Source organism: Primulina eburnea, chromosome 10, assembly GCF_022965805.1.
Source record: "Primulina eburnea isolate SZY01 chromosome 10, ASM2296580v1, whole genome shotgun sequence".
NCBI lineage: Eukaryota > Viridiplantae > Streptophyta > Magnoliopsida > Lamiales > Gesneriaceae > Primulina > Primulina eburnea.
The window spans coordinates 26560584-26583096 of NC_133110.1; the positions used below are offsets into that span (position 1 = coordinate 26560584).

The 22513-nt window shown below is 33.4% G+C and overlaps 1 pseudogene; it reads left to right on the forward strand.

The window, feature by feature from the left end:
- Positions 1-238: 238 nt before the first annotated feature.
- LOC140803869 (uncharacterized) lies at positions 239-1706 on the forward strand (annotated as a pseudogene).
- Positions 1707-22513: the final 20807 nt, after the last annotated feature.

A 22513-nucleotide genomic window follows, 5' to 3' on the forward strand; every position in this document is an offset into this window, starting at 1 on the left:
TTTGTTTTTTGTATCAGGTCCTATCTATCTAATATCCAAGTAGACATTAAAATTCTAGAGAGTTATTTAATCTTTATCAATAAAGTTTATTTTGTATAAAAAAATATATGTGAAAGAATGCTTCACAAAATACACACATAAAGTGATGGAAACTTGTTAAAACCGAATTATAGCAATTAAAAATTTTGATTTCATTATATTTTTTTAATTTTTCTCAAATCGCATTCTTGAAAAATAATAAAATATAGAAATTGGGGTTTAGGGTTCTTCGTGAAGCCTCTGCCTCAAATCCCCTAGTCCAGGAGAATCCTCTTCTTTCACAACTTATAATGCTAAGATTACTGTTGAAAACGTCGAATTACTCAAAGTTTGCTTCATTCAATCCTTCACCTGTCCATAGACTCCAGTTTCTTCAGTGTTATCTATTTTCGTCAACAGCTGTAGCGGCAGGCAAGATTCACAAATCCAGATCAAGAAATGCGAATGGAGACTCATCTGCAGCAGATTATCTCATAAAAATTTTTGGGTTTTCTGAAGAAAGGGCTTTAAGAGCTTGCGAGAAAATCAAATTCAGAGGCCCAGAGATCCCAGATTCATTCATCGCATTCTTCAAGAAACATGGTTTTACTGATGTCCAGATCTCGCTTGTCGTTAGAAAATCTCCCGTAATCTTTTAGTTGAGACCGGATACAAATATTTTGCCCAAGATTCAATTTTTCCATTGTTTAGGCATATCTAGTCCCGACACTGCTAGGATTATATCTTCTTCAAGAAGCATACTTATTAGGAGCTTGGAAAACCAAATTATCCCGTCTTTCGAATATATCAAGAGTCTACTGAAGTCGAATGAGGATGCGGTAGATGTAATAAAACGGTGCCCGAGTATCTTAGAGATGAATGTGCAGAGCACCGTTGCCTCAAATGTCAGGAGTTTGCTCAATGCAGGAGTGGCCGAGGATAAAATCTTGCAAGCTTTCAAGAAAAATCCAAGATTACTCGTGATGTCCCCTGATAAATTGAGGAAGTGTGTGGAGAGGATTAAGCAAATGGGATTCAACCCTTGCAGAGTCTCCTTCCTTACAGGGCTATACGTGATGAGGAAGCCGATTAGTTCGAATTGGGATAGAAAGGTGGAGGTGTACCAGAAATGGGGTTATTCCGAGGCTCAAGTGCTTGCGGCTTTTAGAAAATTTCCATGGTGCATGGGAGCATCGGAGGATAAGATTGACAGAGCCATGGATTATTTCATCAACAAAATGCACGATCCTTTGATTTTTCTAAGTTTTCCGCAGATAGTTTCATTGAGTTTGTAGAAGACATCCATTCCAAGATGTTCGGTGTGTCAAGTTTTGAAGTCCAGAGGTTTACTTAGGCAGAATGCTAGCTTGATCGGTGTTCTTTCCATCTCGAAAAAATCGTTTTTCGAGCAGTTTGTGTCAAGCTTTGCAGAGGAAATTCCTGAGCTGTTGGAGCTCTATCCGCAAAGATTGCATCCTTCTAATTGAGGAGCATCTGCTGCACAAGTAGCCGACCAATTAGTCCAGCAGTAAAACAATCGGTTTCTCACGGCTCGTGTCATAGCCATAGGTCCATGTCGCATTAATTGATATACCTTTGGAGAATTGGTCATCGAAGATATTAAATTTTCTATTGTAGGAAAAATATTGCATTATACGTATGAAAATTTCATAATCATGATCAAAATTTATCTTGTTATTTTTTATAATTTTTTTTTTTTTTTGGCTAGTAGACTAGATGATAAAAGATTTTTGACATGGAGATAATATGGGAAATTTAGGGAAAAGGGAGTCATTTCAGACTTATTTTAAAAAAAAGATCCACATGTCAATTTACATAAATGTCTTTATATTTTTAAGTATTAATACGTTTAAAATTGATTAACCCTTCCCTTCACTTGATTCCTTTCTCCTAAACCTAATTCCCCGGCGCAGAGATCTCATTTTCCTCTCGACTCAATCGACGCAACCCTTCTTCAATCTAAGCAAACCCAATCGGACAAATGACTGACAAAAATCTGATAATATTAATGTTTATTTCGATTTATTGTTTCTGTTTCTTCGACTCGCTTGAAGAATAAAAGGTCGACCAAGCGCTTGGGTCGACCCAAGCGCTTGCAATTTTTGTGTTATTTTTGAAACCGACACTAGTAATATTGATGTCAGAGTTGCTTCAGATACGTATAAATAACTGAAAATTTGATCTACGGTACAATATGAATTTTGGTTTACACAACATTTTGCTTGCGTCGACCAAACTTTGGTCTCGGTCGACCCAACAAAGTTTGATCGACGCAAGCAAAATGTTAGGTCGACCAAAGCGAACTAACAAAGCTTGGTCGACCCAAGCAAAACAATTGTCTACCCAAGCAAAATTTTGCTTGGCTAGACCAAGCAATGGTCTACCCAACACAAGTAGACCATCGACCAAACAATGGTCTACCCAATGTGTTGTGTAGACCAAGCAATGTGTTGGGTAGACCATTGAAACTTTGGTCTACCCAACACAATAGCCTACCCAATGTGTTGGGTAGACCAAAGTTTGGTCGACCCAAAATTTTGCTTGGGTCGACCAAGCTTTGGTCTATCTAATTTAGGGTAGACCAAAGCTTGGTCGATTTTGCTTGAGTTGACCAAAGTTTTTGCTTAGTCGATCCAAATAAAATGTTGGGTAGACTCGACCGAGCTTAGGTCGACTTAGTGTTTGTTTTTGTATATGAATTCAGATATATTTTAGCTTATAATATGTTTGATAATCATTGATCTTTTAATTATTGGACATTCATCTTTTTAATTTAAATTTAAGTATTTATGATGTAATTTTGTTGCTGGTGAGTTTTTGGGTCGGCCATGGTGATTTTTAAGTCGACCATGTTGCTTCTGGGTCGACCTTGTGGATCCATGTTGATCTTTAGGTCGGCCCTGTTGATCTCTGGGTCGATCAAGTTTGCGATCAAGTTTGCTTTTGGGTCGACCTTTTTTCTAACATTTAAATTCATAGATTTGATAAATATAACCGATAATTACTTAATTTTGACATATAATTACACAATTTTGACCAATGTTGCATGCTTCTAACATATTAATCCCATAATTATGTTCTATAATGTTACATGATTATGTTACATGTTATGACATATGAGTCACAATTTCACCACTATATTACATGTGTTTTGACATATGAGCCACAATTTCACAATTATGTTATATGCTTTAACATATGAATCACAATTTCACAATTATGTTATATGGTTTCACATATGAATCATAATTCACAAAGTTCACAATTATGTTATATGTTTTAACGTATGAATCATAATTTCACAACTTTGTTACATGTGTTTTGACATATGAGACACAATTTCACAATCATGTTATATGTTTTAACATATGAATCACAATTTCACAATTATGTTATATGTTTTAAATATGAATCACAATTTCATAACTTTGTTGCATGTTTTAACATATGAATCACAATTTCACAATTATGTTAAATGTTTTAACATATGAATAACAATTTCACAATTATATTACATGTTTGAATATATAAATCACAATTACATAATCACAAATATAATAAGTTCTATAATGTAATATGTTTTAACTTATTATGTTACATGTTTTGACATATAAATCACAATTTCACAACTATGTTACTATTTTAACATATGAATCACAATTTCAATTGAATTACATGTTTTAACATAAAAATCACAATTATATGTTATCACAATTTCAATTGAATTACATGTTTTAAATTATTGCAAAGAAGAAATTGATAATCTTCTTAAAAAAAGAATTGATAAGACCAAGTAATAGTCCTTGGAGTTGTCCAGCATTTTATGTAGAAAATGCAGCAGAAATTGAGAGAGGAGCTCCAAGACTTGTTATTAATTATAAACCGTTTAATAAAGCATTAAAATGGATAAAGCATCCATTACCAAATAAAAGAGATTTATTAAATAGATTATTTACGGGAAAAATATTCTCTTCTTTTGATTTAAAATCAGGATTCTACCAGATTCTTCTAAAAGAAGAAGATAAATATAAAACAGCTTTCACTGTACCATTTGGCCATTACGAATGGAATGTAATGCCATTTGGATTAAAAAATGCTCCAATAGAATTTCAAAATATAATGAATGAAATTTATAATTCATATATAGATTATATTATCGTTTATATAGATGATGTCCTTATATATTCTGATAATATTGATCAACATTTTAAACATTTGAATATATTTATTCAAGTTACTAAAAAAGCTGGATTGGCAGTAAATCAGAAAAAAGTAAAACTTTTTCAAACTAAGATAAAATTCTTAGGACATTATATTGAAAATGGAATAATAATTCCTATTGAAAGAGCAATTGTTTTTGCTGAAAATTTCCTGATAAAATCACTGATGTAAATCAATTGCAAAGATTTCTTGGAAGTCTTAATTATATAGGAGATTTTTATAAAGATCTCACTCAAGATTGTAAATTATTATTTCAAAGGTTGAAGAAAAATCCTCAACCATGGACTGATAGTCATACTTTAGCAATCAGAAAATAAAAGAAAGAGTTAAAGAACTCCCTTGTTTATCTATTGCTAATCCTGAAGCATTCAAAATAGTTGAAACAGACGCCTCTGATATTGGATATGGAGGAATACTTAAACAAAAATTAGATAATACATCTAAAGAAATTCTTGTGCGATATACTTCTGGAACTTGGAATAATACTCAAAAGAATTATTCTACAATAAAGAAAGAAATTCTTTCAATTGTTAAATGTATTACAAAATTTGAAAGTGATCTTTTAAACAAGAAGTTTTTATTAAGGGTTGATTGCAAATCTGCTAAAGATATTCTTTTAAAAGATGTTAAAGTAATAGCATCTAAACAAATATTTGCTAGATGGCAAGCTATATTAGCATGTTTTGATTTTGATATTGAACATATCTCTGGAAAATCTAATTCTTTACCAGATTTTCTAACCAGAGAATTTTTGCAGGGATCAACCTTGGAAGACGGTTCTAAAAAGACCACCAACCGGAAAAAAGCCGATGAATAAACCACCCTTTAAAAGAGGGGCTGCTGTTCCTCAGCCTAATATGGCTTCCACAGAAGAAGAAAAATTTGATCCAATTAAAGAATTTGCAGATGATGATACTGCTTATGAAATTCATTACTATCATAATGCAATATTTGCATTAAAGGGTTCAAAAGAGGATTTAAAATATCCCTATTTAATATCAGGATGTCTTCATTGTTGTCCTGTTGATAAAGACCTTAAAGGTCTATCACCTATTCATATAGCTCAAAGCTATTTGATTAAAGATTTACAACCCATATTGGGTAGAAAAACCAGAGACTATTTTGAAACAATTTTAGTAGAAACTGGATCAGTTGAAATTCAACATATGGATCGCAATCGCGATTATGCATTTTCTAAAATGATAATAAAAAAGATTATCTCAGCTGCTAATTGGGGTTTACCTCTTAGCCAAGCTAGACAATTAAATACTTTTCAGGCAATGCCTAATATGTTTAATTATCATGATTATATCATGGCTTGGGATACCATTGTATTATATGAGAATTCTCAAAGAAAACACTCGTGGTGGATAAAATTCCAATTAGATGATATTCATCAATTTATACCCACTTGGTTCAAAACTTTTTTCTTTTCATGGGGGGTAATGCCCTCAATCCTTCCCAGAAATGTTGAGAACATATTGGTCAAATTCCAAAATGCCAATACCCAGTTTGATGGTTTAACAGCCATGATTCAATTTGCCATTAATTATAATGTTCCCTAGATTATTCGATGGGAATATGGACTGCAAGACCTGGCTAAAGAAAAGTTTGAAATTAACTTTGCCCCTACTATATTAATTAGGAAAATTCTTATAAAATGGTGGGGAAAAGAAGACTTCTTTGCAGAAGGCAAAGTTTATGATCGACAGGGAGTAATAGCTCTGGGAGTTGCCAGAGAAACTATGAGGAATTTGAATCATGACACCCCAACACAAACCACATTGTTAAAAGAAATTTTTCAACATTTGGACAAAGATACCATTACTTCAATGTTTACGGAAGTTTTTGGTGAAAAATCAAATTTATCCACTCAAGAATCAACCTCCTCAAAAGGAAAAGAAAAAATGGAGGACGATACACAGATAGCAGATCAAGATGATCTACAAGATGCTCAGGACCCATATGAGGGTGACGACATATTCGCATTATTGAATGCATGAGACAATGGAAAAGTGAGCTGGAAGTCACAAGCTTTGTGATTTATGTCTCGACTAAAAGTCATGCATTATTGTTGTAAATTATTAAAGTTTGTATTCTTATCTTGTGTACGTGTCTAGGTGTACGTGTTTTTATTCTATTGGGTTATGTAATATAATGAGTGGAAGTACTGTTTTATTTTTGTATTTATAAAAGGAGTGGTTACCTTTTGTGAACCACACACCAAAATTCTCTACTACCTTCTCTGAATAAAAGTTTCGAAGTTTTCTCCAGTTCTTGAGTTCTCATTTTCGAGTTTCATCATTTCATCAATGAAAGTTTATGTCATACGATTATATTTATGATCTTCCATTTGATTATATCATGCCGTCTGCAAATTATTTGAAAATCTTAAAAAAGAAAATTAAATTAATCAATAATCAAATTAAAGATCTTGAAACTCGTTTAAAAGATCCAGAGATAAATCCTGTTTATAAACAGTGGTTTGTTTATCCACATTTGGAAAGATCCAAGATTACCTTAAAGGCATTTGAGAAGCAGAGCTCACAGCTTGCTGCTTAAAGCTGAAGATTTGAAGAATAAAAATTAAATCTTTATTTGTGGTTTAGTTGAGATTAAATCTCGTGTAATTGTTTTGAGCAAAATTGCTTTGTTTCTTTTAATTGGTATCAGAGCCACTGTTCTTGAATAAATCTTCAATAAAGTTTTATTCTTGTAATATATCATATTCTTTTATCTTATTAAAGAAGATAGTAGCTCTACAAGTCGGGTACCATAAATTCTGTAAAGCCGAAGGGTAAGGTAGGGATAAATCCTTGACCGTATCAACTAAATTCTCGAATGAATAAAATAATACGATCCTTTAACAAGAATAAATCTTCAAGTAGTAATACTAAAAATAAAGAATTAATTATTTCTGAAAATTTCGAGAAAAATATTCAAAACTGGAAATTACCAGTATCTTCTAATACGAAGATATATAGATATAAAGGATTTAATTTTAAATCTGATTACATTATAAAAACTATAGAAGAATCTATTCCCCTAAAAGGAGGTTACGACTCTTTCAGTTTATTATCTCAAAATCTTACAAATATTCATATGAAATCTTATAGATTTATGCATCTGGGTATGATTCAAGTAGGTTTAAAACCACTTACCAGATTGGGATTAAATACTTCTGCCTTAATTTTAGTAAGAGATCAAAGGCACAACAAATTCGAAGATTCCTTATTAGGAATAATAGAATCCTCATTATGTGAAGGACCAATACACTTTAGCTGTTTTCCTAATTTTTCAATTTCTCTTTCTGATCCAAATATCATGAAAGCCCTCACATTAAATATAAAAACTGAAGGCTTTGATATGATAGATGGTACAGAAAATGTTGTTCTATTATATAGAATCTGTTATAAAGTTATGAATTCTACAATTTCTAATTTCAGAATTAATACTAATCAAATTAGTTCAAAAAGAGGTGAAACTACACTCTTTATAACTGATATTAATAAAAGTAATGTTATGATTCCTAAAACAATAAATTGGAATCAAGTTACATTACCAGAAATCTGGAAAATGGAGAATATTGCTCCTACTATCAAAGAAGAATCTAGAAAACTAGAAAGTATAGTTCAATATGTAGATGGTGACGTTGAAATAAAATTCTCATCCCAAAGACATTTACGAATTAAACTCCCAGAAGAAAGTAGAAATTCTACTTCTTCTATATCTGATTTTGAAAAAATCAGTATATCGGGTCTTCAAAAGACTAAGGATAATATATCACAACCAGAATATAAGGTTGATCTTCCTGAATCTAGTACTTCTCGTTTTCAAAGAAGTTATTCTGTTAATAATAGAAAATCAGATTCTCCTACTTTTTCTGATATGTGTTATAATGTTATGGTTATTAATCATAATAATCCTATTCAACAAAGTTTAGAAAAGATTAAAAATCTAAATAAGAAAAATGGTTTTTAAGTTGTTTAAAGTCAAAGCAACAAGATTTATATTCTTTAAGATATAAAGAATGGGTTGAAGAAACGAAATCAAATTTAGATTTTTTCAAATGGATGGAAAATTTATATTTTCCAGCAAGAAATAAAATATTTCCAAATTTTAAAGATGAGTCTTTTATAAATACTCTTGAATCAACATATAAATTATATGTTCATGAAACTGGAGAAGAATCTTGTGAGATTCATCCCCCTTTTACTACTTTACAAATTAAAAAAGGTAATAAAGAAATTTATGCTACTCCTATAAAATCAGAAATAGGGAATGGTAATTTTGACCATATAATTCAACAAAATAATTTTACTAATCTCACTTTACATTCTTTAAGAAATCAAACTACTAGGATAGAAGAAATTCTTTCTAAACCTAAACAAGAAATATCTAGAGGAGAAAGTTCAAAAGCCTTGATGATAAAACCTCCCCCTAATCTTAAGCAAGAAAAATTTCTTCTAAGTTCTAAAAAAGATGAAGATTTTATGGAAGGTCTAATAGACCGATTACAAAAAATAAATATAAAAGAAAAAGGTTCTATTTCGGTAATTACCAAAGATGAACAACTTGAAAATTCTTCAAATTCTTCTGAAGATGAAATGCAGATTAATAAAATGCATAAAGTATCAATTGTAAAACCTTTTTATAAAAAGGCAACACCTATAGATCTTCAAATTGAAGAAAAGAAAGATTATGTTCAGTTTAATGGTGAAGCCATTACTGAATGGAATATAGATGGGAAATCTGAATATCAGATTAAAACTGTTATTAAACAAATGTTAATCTACTCTTCTGCCGCAAAAATTAAAGGCAATAATGATAGGCAGATTGCTCAAGCAATTATTACTGATTTTACTGGCCAACTTCAAGGTTGGTGGGATTTCTATCTTTAAAAAGATGCAAAGAATAAAATTCTTAACTCTTCTATAATTGATTTAAATGGAAGAGAAGAGTTTGATGCGGTTAATACACTTATTTATACAATTCTATCTAATTTTATTGGAGCAAATGAACTTCAATTAGATAGATCTCAGGAACAATTAATGAATTTGAGAAGTCCAACACTATCTGAATTTAGATGGTATAAAGATGTATTTATGACAAAAGCCTTAACCAGAAATGATTGCAATGCAAATTTCTGGAAATAAAAATTTATTTCTGGACTTCCAGTTCTTTTTGCAGAAAGAGTTAAAAATAGATTAAAATCTAAATCTCCAACAAACTCTATAGATTGGAGTATTCTAACTTATGGAGATTTATCTGCAGAAATAACTGCAGAAGGTATAACTCTTTGTAATGATATTAAGCTAAAAAGACAGCTTGATATGCAAAAAGAAGAAAACCGAAATATTATTGGTGATTTTTGTGAGCAAATAGGCTTTCAACCAATACAATATCCTAAAAGAGATAAGAAAAGAAAAAAGATTTCCTTTTAAAAGGAAGAAACATTATCTAAAAGATAAAGACAAATCTAAAAAATATTCTAAGAAAAGGTTTAAAAAACCTATAAAAAATTATTCTAATAAAGTTCCAGTATGTTGGAAATGTGGAAAAATTGGACATAAGGCTAATAAGTGTTATGTCAAGAAAAAGATTAATAATCTTAATATAAATAATGACTTAAAAGAATCATTGATAAACATTCTTCTTAATAAAGAAGAAAATTTAAAACAAAAAGATTTTTATATTAATATTATTGATAATGAATTCTCTGAATATTCTAATAGTAGTTCAGATAATGATTCTGAAATATCAGAAAACAAAATCTGTGATCCAGATTGTGATTGTGATACTTGTCTCATAAATTTTATGGGTTTAGAAATAAATGTTATATCAAATGAAGAAACTTTTATTTTAGATCTCATAGATCAAATAAAAGACCCTATAGAAAAAAGAAAAGCTATAGAACATTATTTAAACATGGCGAATCACAAGCCTACAAAACTTGTACAAAATACTGTACAAGAACATGAATTATATTCTTATAATAAAATATTAGAAAAGGCAAAACAAAAAGAAAGAGAGCCAACTATCTCTAAATTAAAAGGAGAGATAGACCAGATAAAATCTGAAATAAAATATTTAAAAGAAAGAGTAAATACTCTTAGTATTAATGATCATATTTGAGAAAAAGATTCTACTTCTGATGAATCAGAAGAAGAAACTATTTTACCCAAAGATGATAATGAAATAAATCAAATGGTATGGGTTAATAAAATTGAACAAATCATTTCTCAAAAATGGTACTCAAAAGTAACATTAATAATAAATAAAAAATTTAAAATTACTATAGAAGCACTTCTGGATACAGGAGCCGATGTAAATTGCATCAGTGAAGGAATCGTTCCTTCTAAATATTATAAAAAGACTACTCAGTTTATAACAGCTGCTAATAAACAACCTCTTATAGTCAATTACAAATTGTCTGATGTAGCAATATGTAATTCTGGAGTTTGTTTAAATACTACTTTTATTCTCATTAAAAATATCTCTACTCCTGTAATTCTAGGAACCCCATTTTTTCAAATTTTGTTTCCTATTAATAAAATTAATGAAAATGGTTTATATACCAATATTAAGGGAAATAATTTATTTTTCCCATTTACCACTATACCTGTTTCAAAATCTATAAATATTTTACAAAAAATAGTAAACAATAAAGAAAATTTTGTTACTTCATTAAAAGATGAAGTTCTTTTTAAAAATATTAAAGAAAAAATAAATTCTGAAAAAATACAAGAAAAAATAAAAATTATTTCAGAAAATATATCTAAAGAAATTTGTGCTGAAATTCCAATCTTTTGGCTCGACCCAAAATTTTATTGATCGACCAAAAATTTTGTTGGTCGACCGAGAAGAAATTTCTTCTTGGTCGACCTAGAAAAGTCTTCTTGGTCGATCAATTTAATTTTGATCGACCAATTTTTCTGGGTGGAAGGATAGATGACTCGTAAATTTTAATTGGGAAATATGTGTGTCGACCAAGAAGAAAGAGAAGAAGACAATTAATTGATTAAGTTAAAAATTTAATTACGACTAATATAATAATCAGGAGTCAACTCCTTGTTTCTTTAAAAAAATCAGAGTCCTCGTTTTTTAAATAACTTCTTTCTCACTCCTACTTTTTTAATTGTCCCGCAATTTAGGGAATAGGGACCCTAATATGATTTATTTTTTTTAAAAAAAAGATCCATAATTAAATTTACCGAAATGTCCCTATGTTTTAAGTTTAAATACATACTTAAATTTTATTAAAACCCTTCTCCATTAAGAGTGGGTCTCATGAGATACCGTCTTACGGATCATAATCAGTGAGACGGGTCAATTCACAATAAAAAGTAATACTCTTGACATAAAAAGTAATATTTTTTTCATGGGTAACCCTAATAAGAGATCCGTCTCACAAATACGACCCGTGAGACAGTCTCAGAAAAGTTTTTGTCCTCCATTAAACACACGATTAAATTTAAATTTTCAACAGAGCTAAACCCTCTTTTTTCTTCACTTCCGTCGCGCAGTAGATAGTTCCCGGAAATTTCCTTCCCCTCGAGGTGATGCAAACTCAATCGAAGGAATGGCTAACCAAAATCCGGTAATTTTCACGTTTATTTCGATTTATTGCTTCTGCGTGCGTATCGATTTATTACTTATGCGTTGTGTGCGTCATGTTGAAGAAGTTTCTGTCGACCTAGTCGATACAAAAATTGGTCAACCCAAGCGTGGGTCGACCAAAAAAAATTGGGTCGACCCACGCTTGATCGACCCAAGCCTTGGTCGACCAAAAAAAATTTGGTCGACCTGCGCTTTTTTTTTTGCCGACCCGCTTGAGTCGACTGGACTCAAGCTTCCAAATTCTCCATTTCTTATCCTAACTTTCCAAACGTATTTATTTGTATCACAAGTCTGTTTGCCGAGAAAACTAGGCTGAGATGCAATATTTCGATGCAAATTGACAATTCAATTCAGATATAAAGAGATTGCTGAGAAGATTCATCATTATTTGAACAACGATGTAACACCTTTGACTCAATCAAATGAAGATATAAACTTTTATGCGGAAGCTTAACTGAAATTGGAGAAAGATATGCATTTTAAAAATTTTCGGCAGAGTTTACTTATAATTTAAACACATCGACCTGCCACAATCGAATCTTTTAAAATTAACAATCCAAAATAAAAATTACAATAATACACCAATTAAATACCAAGCATTTAGTAAAAGAACTAGTACCCAACTAAAATAGCATACAAACCTTCCATACATGTTTGCAGTTTTAACATACAGTATCATATACATGCATATCAAAATATATCTTGTTTCTATTCAAAATCTTTAAACATTGCAAAGAGAATTCATCTCCAACATTTGGCATATATACTTTCCATCTGCTGCGACAACTCCGCCAAAACTAATCTTTAGGACATGCATCCCATAAACATAATTTGAATGAGTTTATAAAACTCAGCAAGTAGACATCATACTAACAAATACATATATCATAGCAAAACCAAAGAATCCATAATATTTCATTTAAACTTTATATGCCATCATTCAATAAAACCTAATATATATATATATATATATATATATATATATATATATATATATATATATATATATATATATATATATATATATATATATCTTTTGTTGATCAACATCAGTCATGTGGGTTTAGAATTATCAAAGGTAACACCACTATACCATTTAACTATCAAGCCAAAATAATATTCATTGAAACTATTCATCAAACACATGGTGTGCATATAAAAACATTAAGCTCCTTTTTCATTTCAATGACATAGAAACCATTTCCTTTCCTTTTCAATCAATACATAGATACATAAACATAATACCTTTGAATCATTTAAAAAGGAGCTAATCATTTAAAACCATTTCATTATATACATAGTTCATGAGATGCATTCAATAATGAGCTCTACTTACAACCAATGATAGGAATGGTAAATCAATCCTTTGATGATGCTCCTACAAAATCAAATCCAACATATAATCCATCATTATATAAATAACAACATTCATTTAACATTTAACCCATAAAAACTCAAACTCTTGAATTCTTACTCAAAACCCAAAAGAAACAAGAATGGATTCCTTACCTTAAACCTTTCAATCCTTAAAGATAAATTTCCTAGCTTGGATTGCAAGATTCTTCCTTGAGATGAAGAAATTAGAAGAAGAAATAAAGATAACTTGAAGGAACCCTACCTTATAGACCGATGGAGAGAAATGGGAAGAGAATAAAATGAGAGAAAGTTGATACACCATCTATTAAAAGCCTTTCCATACCTCAAAACACGTTTTTTACACTTGTTGGGCGCTCGGGCGGTCATAAATTACCGCCCTAGCGCGAAAATTACTGCCCAAAACCAAAATTCCAGAACCTGTGGCGCTCGGGCGGTCATTTCTTACCGCTCTGGCGCCTCTCTGCGCACAGCCACGTCAAAGATCGCTCCCGAAACGCCTCTTCTTTTCATAATATGAAAAAGTCGTAAACATGAAAGTTGTAGCCCTATGTCTTGGCTTGCATCTCCAATTGGATTCATGTCATTTGAAGGTCTGAGTAAAGAGTTATGCTCAATATCCCAACACGTTTCACTGGAGGAACAGCGATACACAGGACACACTTCGGGGCACTTTTGGCTTGTCTTCCACAATGATTTGAACAAAACTCAAAACATAGAAGTTATAGCCTTATATCTTATCTTTCTAATGGAAGTGGCCTCACATCATTCAGATCAATATACAAAACATTATGATAAAAACCACAACTACTGCCACAGTTTTATACTGTTTCAGCACTTCCATAACCTATTTGGCTAAAGATCAACTTTCTATTCTACCCATACATTCTATGTTGCATCCTATATCATTCAATACCACTCATATCATATCGTAATACCATAAAACATCACCATGACATCACACATCCTAAACGATCATCATAATAAACCATAAAAGGAATAATAAACATACTTAATCATAATCATTACCTTACATCATAAACATACGAATGTCTGGGCGTTACAAACGATGAGAGAACCCTTTTTTTCGAGCAGTTGCTTTTTGGTAATTTGGTTAGGTATTATAGAGATTTTAACATTTCTAGTCAAATTCTACAGTATTTAATGAGTGATCAGATAGTTGATAGTAGTAGTGATGATTTGTGGATGGTGGTGCGCAAGAGGCCAATTATATTTTCTTTGTTAGATTATTTTTTAATAACCGGTCTCCATTGCGCTATAGAGCTCAAAGATGTACCAGATAGAGGTGTATTTGGAACTACAAACTTTGCCGCCAAGTTTGAGATTGTTTTGAGTGATTTGGAGGCAAAGATTAGTGTCCAAGAGCAGAATGAGACTGATATAGACGTGGAGAAGATAAAGATGGCTAGTCTATATTTCTGTTGTGCGGTATTCGGTGAGGCGACTAGGAAAAAGACGATTTTTGACACCCTGACCCGTTTTAGAAAAATAAACTCTATAATGTTGAAGCTTTAAAAATAAACTTGGAGAAAAGTTTGTGCTTTAAAAATTTTGGCAGAGTTTCTCCGTAAAAAGGAACTCACCACCTGTCTCAAGCAATAAAATCAATATGTCATAAAAATTCCCACAACTAATACATAACGATATACAAAATCAAAAGTATTGCATTTGATTATCAAAATAATTGAGTCAAGTTTAAACTCCCAAAATATCAAATGTTTTACAACAAAAGATATTCACCACTTCAACCATTTCAAAACAAAATAAATTCTTAACCATCCATAGACAAAATAATCATTTCATACTTCCTCCAAGCTTGGCACATTTCCTTCTTCTGTCTCGACACCCCGCCACATTAGTCTCGGTTACTTGCATATGCATCTCATGAACATAACTGAAATGAGTTATAAAACTCAGCAAGTATACATTGTAATAACAAATACATATACCATAGTGTAAAGAAGGAATCCGTATCATTTCTTAACCGTAATATGCCATCAGTCAATAAAATTCATAAATAACAATTATAAGATGGCATCCCATAAAACATCATTTTCTTTTCCTTTTCATGGCATTGATAGGTCATCCATCGATGGTATACATGTAAGTCTCAGTCAAAATCAGTCACAGTACATCTCATTATGTCGATCAACTTCCGTCGTGAGGGTTTAGAATTACCAAAGGTAACACCACTATATCATATAACCATCAAGCCATAAAAACATTCATTGAAACATTTTATCAAACACGTGGTGCGCGTGCTAAAACCTCAGCTCATTTACTTTGCCCTTGGCATCAATTCCATCTTTTTTCAATATAACAATACATACAATATAAATAATCAATGAGTTAAATGAGCTAAAACCTAATATACAAGTGGTTGCTAAGCTCTTGAGAGATTCCTACACACAATAATAATAATAATAATAATAATAATAATAATAATAATAATAATATCATAAATCATTATATTAACAACGTTACCTCAACATTCATACCAAACAACCCAATATCTTCCCTTCAATCACTAACCCAAGGAAATAAGCTTTCTTACCTTGCTCCTAAAGTCTTGAGGAGAAGAACTTCTAATCTCCAAACAAAGATTAAGGCTTCAATCAAAGATTAATGTCTTGGAAGAAGTCGGATTAAAGGAAAAATGAAGAACCCTAGCTTCCAAACCGATGGAGAGAAGAGAAGAAATGAGGAAAAATTGAAAGAACATCTATTAAAAGCATTCCAAATCCTCAAAACACGTTTTTTTTAACTTGATGGGCGGTCGGGCGGTCACATATTACCGCCCTAGCACGGACCATACTGTTAGAAACCCAAAAATCCAGAAGCAGCCGCGCTCGGGCGGTCAAATCTTACTGCTCGGGCGTGCTCTGTGCACAGCTACTGTAAAGATCGCTTCCGAAATGCCTCTTCCCTTCTGAATTAGAAAAAGTGGTAAACATTAAACTTTTATCCCTATGTCTTGGCTTTCATCTCCAATTATCCTCATGTCATTTTAAGGTCTGAGTAAAGAGTTATGCTCATTCTCCCAACGTGTGTCATTGTATGAATGATGATACGCACGACACATTTCGGGGCGCTTTTGGCTCGTCTTCCATAATTATTTGAACAAAACTCAAAACACAAAAGTTATAGCCTTATATCTTTTATTTCTAATGGAAGTCGCCTCACATCAATTGGGTCATTATACAAAACATTTGGTAAAACCACATCTACTGGCATAGTTTCATACCGTTTCAGCACTTCCATTACCTATTTAACTCAAATTCAACTTTCTATTCTACTCATCCATTATCTATTCCATTTTATAACATTACCATTCATATCACAATGTAAAGCCATAAACCATCACAATAAAAATACCGTAATTCATAATAAAAGACATGAACGATCAGCTATTACACGACGAAGATCGACCCTAAATACTTGAAGCTTGTAGATGATTTGGATAGGTGTAACACTTATCCCTGGGGTAGACTAGCCTGTCGGGATGCGGTCCGATGTTTAAAGAATGACCTTTTAAAGCGATATAATTACCTCACCAAGGCACAGGTCGGAAAGAAGTTGATGGCAGCTTCTTTTTCGGTGGTTTTGTGCTGCCTCTGCAGATATATTATTTTTTGAATGTTAAAGTGAATTTGTTAGCTGTATTTCTACTAATAACATTGTTTGAAATTTATGTTACAGATCCTCGCTTATGAATATTATCTGAGTGTGACACAAAAGTTTGCAAAGAGAAAAGATGTGGACGGTTTGATGTTGTAGGGCCCTTACCCGAGCCACTACTAAACAGACTAATAAACATGCAACATTAAACTTAATACCAACAATTAAACAGCGGAAACTAAATACTTAATCATCTTACAACCCAAATGAAAAAAAAACAATAATAGCAGTCCTAAACATTAATACAACCATAACAAATACATGATTCTAAACGAGAAAACGATAAACCACAGAAAACCTCCACTGGATCACCACCGAAACCCAACTGCTCTAGCCACTGCCCTGGTCGTCCAAACCGTCCAACCTAAGACCTGCCCCGTGGAATGAGGTGCCCAAGATGAAAACAAGGACGTGAGCGACAATCGCCCGATACGAGAATGTACGAGTATACAAACTGATATGATGCATGCAAAATGCAATATGATCGGATATCAAGGATCAAGTCAAGAATCTCATGCTCAGTCTAGAGGCGCCTGAGTGTGTAGTCTCTGATCTGCCCTAGGCATGTTTTGGCTCCCACACTCATCATCAAGACGTGGACCTGCAATGTCCAGGTCATCAGAGCCCGCGGGTCCCGTCGGACACTGTAGCTCTCGATGCCCCATCGTCCACAATACAGAATAGGGCTGAGCGGCCCCAACAAATGAGGTATATCTCAAAAGATATCAGGCTCAACATGATATGTCATGCATAATATGCCAAAGCAGTAAAACATGTATCATGCAACAGATAAATATGCAGCATATAAGTGTGTATACTACGCTTGGATATCTCAGTCAGTACATCACGTACCTCACTAAAACAATCTGACAGAAAGCTCTGAACCTAGACAATACCAACATAATGAAATCACTAACAAACCAGATCAAACATGCTACAAAGATCTCCCTAATGATCCTTAAATCATTATCTAAGGATTTAGGATTATACCTGCGTCCGTCGTTATCCCGCTGATGATGTCTCGATCTCACTTCACCGACCCCTTCTCGAGTCGATACTAGCTCCGAAACTTCCCGACACCAAAGTACCCTAGAAACTGGCTAGAAAACCTAAGGTACAACTAGAGCTCTCTCTGAAGAATGCGGTGAAGGAAACAAAAGAATCGGCTTCCATTTATAGGCTGCATCCGCACTATTCCAGAAAATCCGAACCAATCTTATCTGCCACGTGTGAGAATCTCATTGGTCTAGCTGGATTTCTCGAGATAATGTAATCCGAAGTAGGTCGGGTTATCCATTTAAAATTCGATGGATACCAACAGCTTAATCTCTAATTATCAATTCCTTAATAATACTTAATTAACAACTCATTATTTATGTCTTAATTAATACTTCATTCAAAATAGGAATTCGGGTCATTACAGATGTTGCCCAAGATGTTTCATTGGATGACTAACACATGGCCGTCAAACCCTGCCCCATCTGTTGTTGATGTCACCGCAGCCTTTGGTGACTGCGCTATAGATGTAAGTAATATGAATTGATTTGATATAATAACTATGAACAAAATTTTTAATTAATCTAATAGGTTATTATTAAATGTAGGATTGTCTTGGATGTTTGACTCCTGCTCCTGAGGAGCTTGTTTCACCGTATTATACGACCGGGGTTTTTGTTGATTCTGCACCCGATGTGGTCATCACTCGGGTACTCGAGCTCTGGAGGAAAGGTCAAACAGTCATATGTATCGAGCACCCTATGGAGTCTCCCTCAGTCCAGCACAGGCCTTCTGCACATTCATCTCCGGATATTTCCGGCACCCGTTCTGGTGATGTCAATAGATCCAGCTCTAGCACTAGTTCTCCCATGCGTACGGGTCCTAGAGTACACTTTGGACTCAATCCTTCCCGCCGCCCATCGCCCTTGGAGCATCGTTTCGAGAGGCAATTGACAACATTGAAGGATTCCGTTATGTTGGGTGCAATAATTGTTCCTGCTTGGTAGAGCGATCGAACCGTGGTGCTTGAGCTGCTGTGCGGTTTAAAAGATTTGAGTTGCACCATTACCACTAGCTATAGCTTTTGGTAAAGCGGCAAACGCTTGGTCCTACAATTGATATCAGATCCAAGGTCACGGGTTCGATTCCAATTGATTGCAAGGAATGCAATTATTGGGAGGGAGATTGTTTGGTACAATAATTTCTCCTACTTGGTAGAGCGATCGAACCGTGGTGCTTGAGCTGCTGTGTCGTTTAAAAGATTTGAGTTGCACCATTACCACAAGCTATATCTTTTGGTAAAGCGCTTGTCCTACACGTTGCTTCTATACTTCTTGAGATGACATCAGGATTTATGAGACCAGAGCGTGTATCAGGAATATAAATCTGGCTTTCGATGACTTGAAATCGAGTTTGAATCTTGGTTTCGATGAGTTGAGATCGAGTTTGACTAAATAGATTAGAGCTGGTTTTGCTGAGATGAGATCTCACATGCCAGGTGTTGATGAGATCAGGTTTCCGATGCCAATGCATCAGGAGAGAGATTATGGCATAGCTTATAGCAGATAGTGGAAGAGGAAATCATCCGAGGCAGATTTCGGTGACAGCAATTTTATTAATTATATTTATGTTTACGTAATAGATTTTTTTATTAGAATTGTCATTCTAATTTTAATTTGTTTAATGTATGCTGTTAGGTGTAGATGATAATCTGGCTAGAGAAATTGACAGTAGTAGCCAAACACAACGGATATTTGAGCCTAACCTTCCAATCATAACAGAGGAATCCTCATAAGGTGAGGTAATGCACTTTTTTGATTTTATATTTATGTATAGTATATTTAACAATAAACTTTTTGTTTTTAGATATTCAAGTGACTCCTGATGCGGCTATGTCAGGTGGCCAGGCGACCACGTCGAGAGGTTAGTACACCACAACTTATCTATTCATATTTGCATTAATGTTGTTATAATTTATCAATTTACGCAGCGAACCGTCAGTTTGGGGCAATTATTGATGACGGTATGAGGCCACTTGTGGAGACCGTGACTTTGAAAGTAAACAACTCGCTGGCGCGAGTTAGGGCATCGATGCTTGACCGTACGTCAAGTAGGATTCCAGGTTTTATGCCGAATATGAGAAGTCGTTCTATGGGCCCATGGCGATTGCGAACTCGCATGTCACTATCTCTATAAGCATTTACAAATCGTGTATATTTGTAGAGCACACAAATCGTGTATATTTGTAGAGCACTTATTTTTAAACTTTGAAAATATTTTCTTCTGTCAAATTCAGCACATCGGCGAAGCTCTCCGTGGATTGCTTGAGATGCATATCCGACATCCAGAAGTGATGTCACTAGATGTGTCGTTTATGGACAAGCATTTCTACACTTAGATTTAAGTATTGGCATGAGATAAAGATAAAGTTGTCGACACAAATCTGGTGGGGATAGTGAAAGGTATTGATCCAGAATGGCCGTGTCTCTTGTGGGAAAAAGCACGAAGAAATCTCATCCATGTCCACACAGATGGGCGCTGGTTTTGCTAAAACTCGTGGCAGGGGTGAATAAGTATATTATATTTGACTTGCAGCGAAGGCACGATCCCAACTTCAAAGCTCTGAATGAGGAAAAAATAGAGCATATATTTATAAACGCTGCTCGTATGCTATCCATTTTTGGAACAACCCACAACCCAAGAGGCCATGGTATATAAAGTTACATGATGAATTCAGAGCCAAGATTAAACAGTTCGTTGTCTGATAAGTGCAATTTATTGTACTTTTATTACTTGTTTTTAAATTTGAATTTTGTGATTCTTGAGCATGTTTTATGTGATTTGTTGTTGTTTTTGTTGTTGTAGTTTGGAAGCTTAGAATAGAATTTGGAGTAGAAAATTGTTGAATTGGAGTAGTGCAAAAGACAAAATGGCCGAAACAACACCGCACCCGCGGTATCATATGGACCGCACCCGCGGTCCCTGAAGATAGAAATAAAAGAATTTCTGCCGAAGCATCACCGCACCCGCGGTCTTCTCTTACACCGCACCCGCGGTCTTCGAAGTTGCAAAATGTAAGGCACCCCAAAACAGCACCGCACCCGCGGTGCCATCTCTACCGCACACGCGGTCCATGACAGACAAAGTCCGGAAATTTTGATTATTTGGTGTGCTGAGCATGGGAGTTGATAACTTTTGTGTTTTGCGTACAAGACTTGTCTAGGACTATAAAAAGACTTCTATTATTCATTCTTTAGGTCATGGGGGGAGCAAAGGAAAGGAAAGGAGGCTACAAAGAAAGGATTGAACCTCAAGTTCATCATCCTTGGAAATATATTGCACAATTCTGGACAGAAATTTCAATGCACTCCAAATCTATTGTTCTAAGATCTTCTTTCTTTATTTTTATTTGATATGTCTTGTTTAAGATTCATGTGTTGTTGTGTTATTTTTATTATGAACTAATTCTTATTTCTAGAGGAATGATGGAACAAAACTAGACACCATGTGTTGGGATTTATGAATTATGCTATATAAGTTTTTCTTATTGTTCATTTGTATTTTTCCAATCTTAATGCTTTCATTTTATTGGCCATATCTTGAATGATTCTTATGTTTATAATTTATCACTTGGAAAAGGGAATTTATAAACAAGGAAGGAAAAAATACATCGATGGTATTTATATAGTTCGGGAGGACATATATTGCTATTGAAGCCATTAAAAGAATTTATTGCTTATTGTGTTATTTAATTATAGATTGTTGATGGGGACGTGACAATCTTTTGTTAGATAATTAGTATCTACTTAGCACTTGGGAGAGGGAGTAGATAATTTAGAATTCTTGGCTAATGTATAATAAGGACATTTATAATATAGCTACACAAAATAACACATGGTGGATAGTTGCGTGAAATCGGACCTCTAGATCTTTTATTCCATAGTTATTTGTTATAAAAAGTTTGGTGTTATAATATAATTAAATTTATTTTCAATCTAGTTATTGGTGCAAACAAATCTGTCAATTGATTTTTCTAAATAAAATTGAGACTATTTTAATTGCAAGCATTAATATACATTTAAATACATACTCCTCGTGGGATCGACACTTGTACTCGAAAATACATTTTATTACAACTTGACATTGTGCACTTGCAAGCAATTAAGAAATCACGCAACAAGTTTTTGGCGCCGTTGTTGGGGAGTGTATATTTTAAATTATATTAGTATTGTTACCAATTAGTCTTTATTTTAATTTAGAGCTGTTTTTATTGTAATACATTAAACATTTATTTGTGTCTTATCTTTGTTTGACAGTGCATGCGAAGATCGCAAAATCTTGACTTGCTTATCTTTGATCCTGAAATCGAAAGAACCGCAAGAAGATTAAGAAAGGCAAGAAGAGAATATATTCGAGCAATGGCTGAAAACAGAGATAATGAAAATCCACCCCCTGCAATACCCATCAGAGATCATTTTAGGCCGGTACTGAATGCTCATTACTCGGGCATAGCACGAGGGACTATTAATGCAAACAACTTTGAGCTTAAGCCAGCATTGATAAA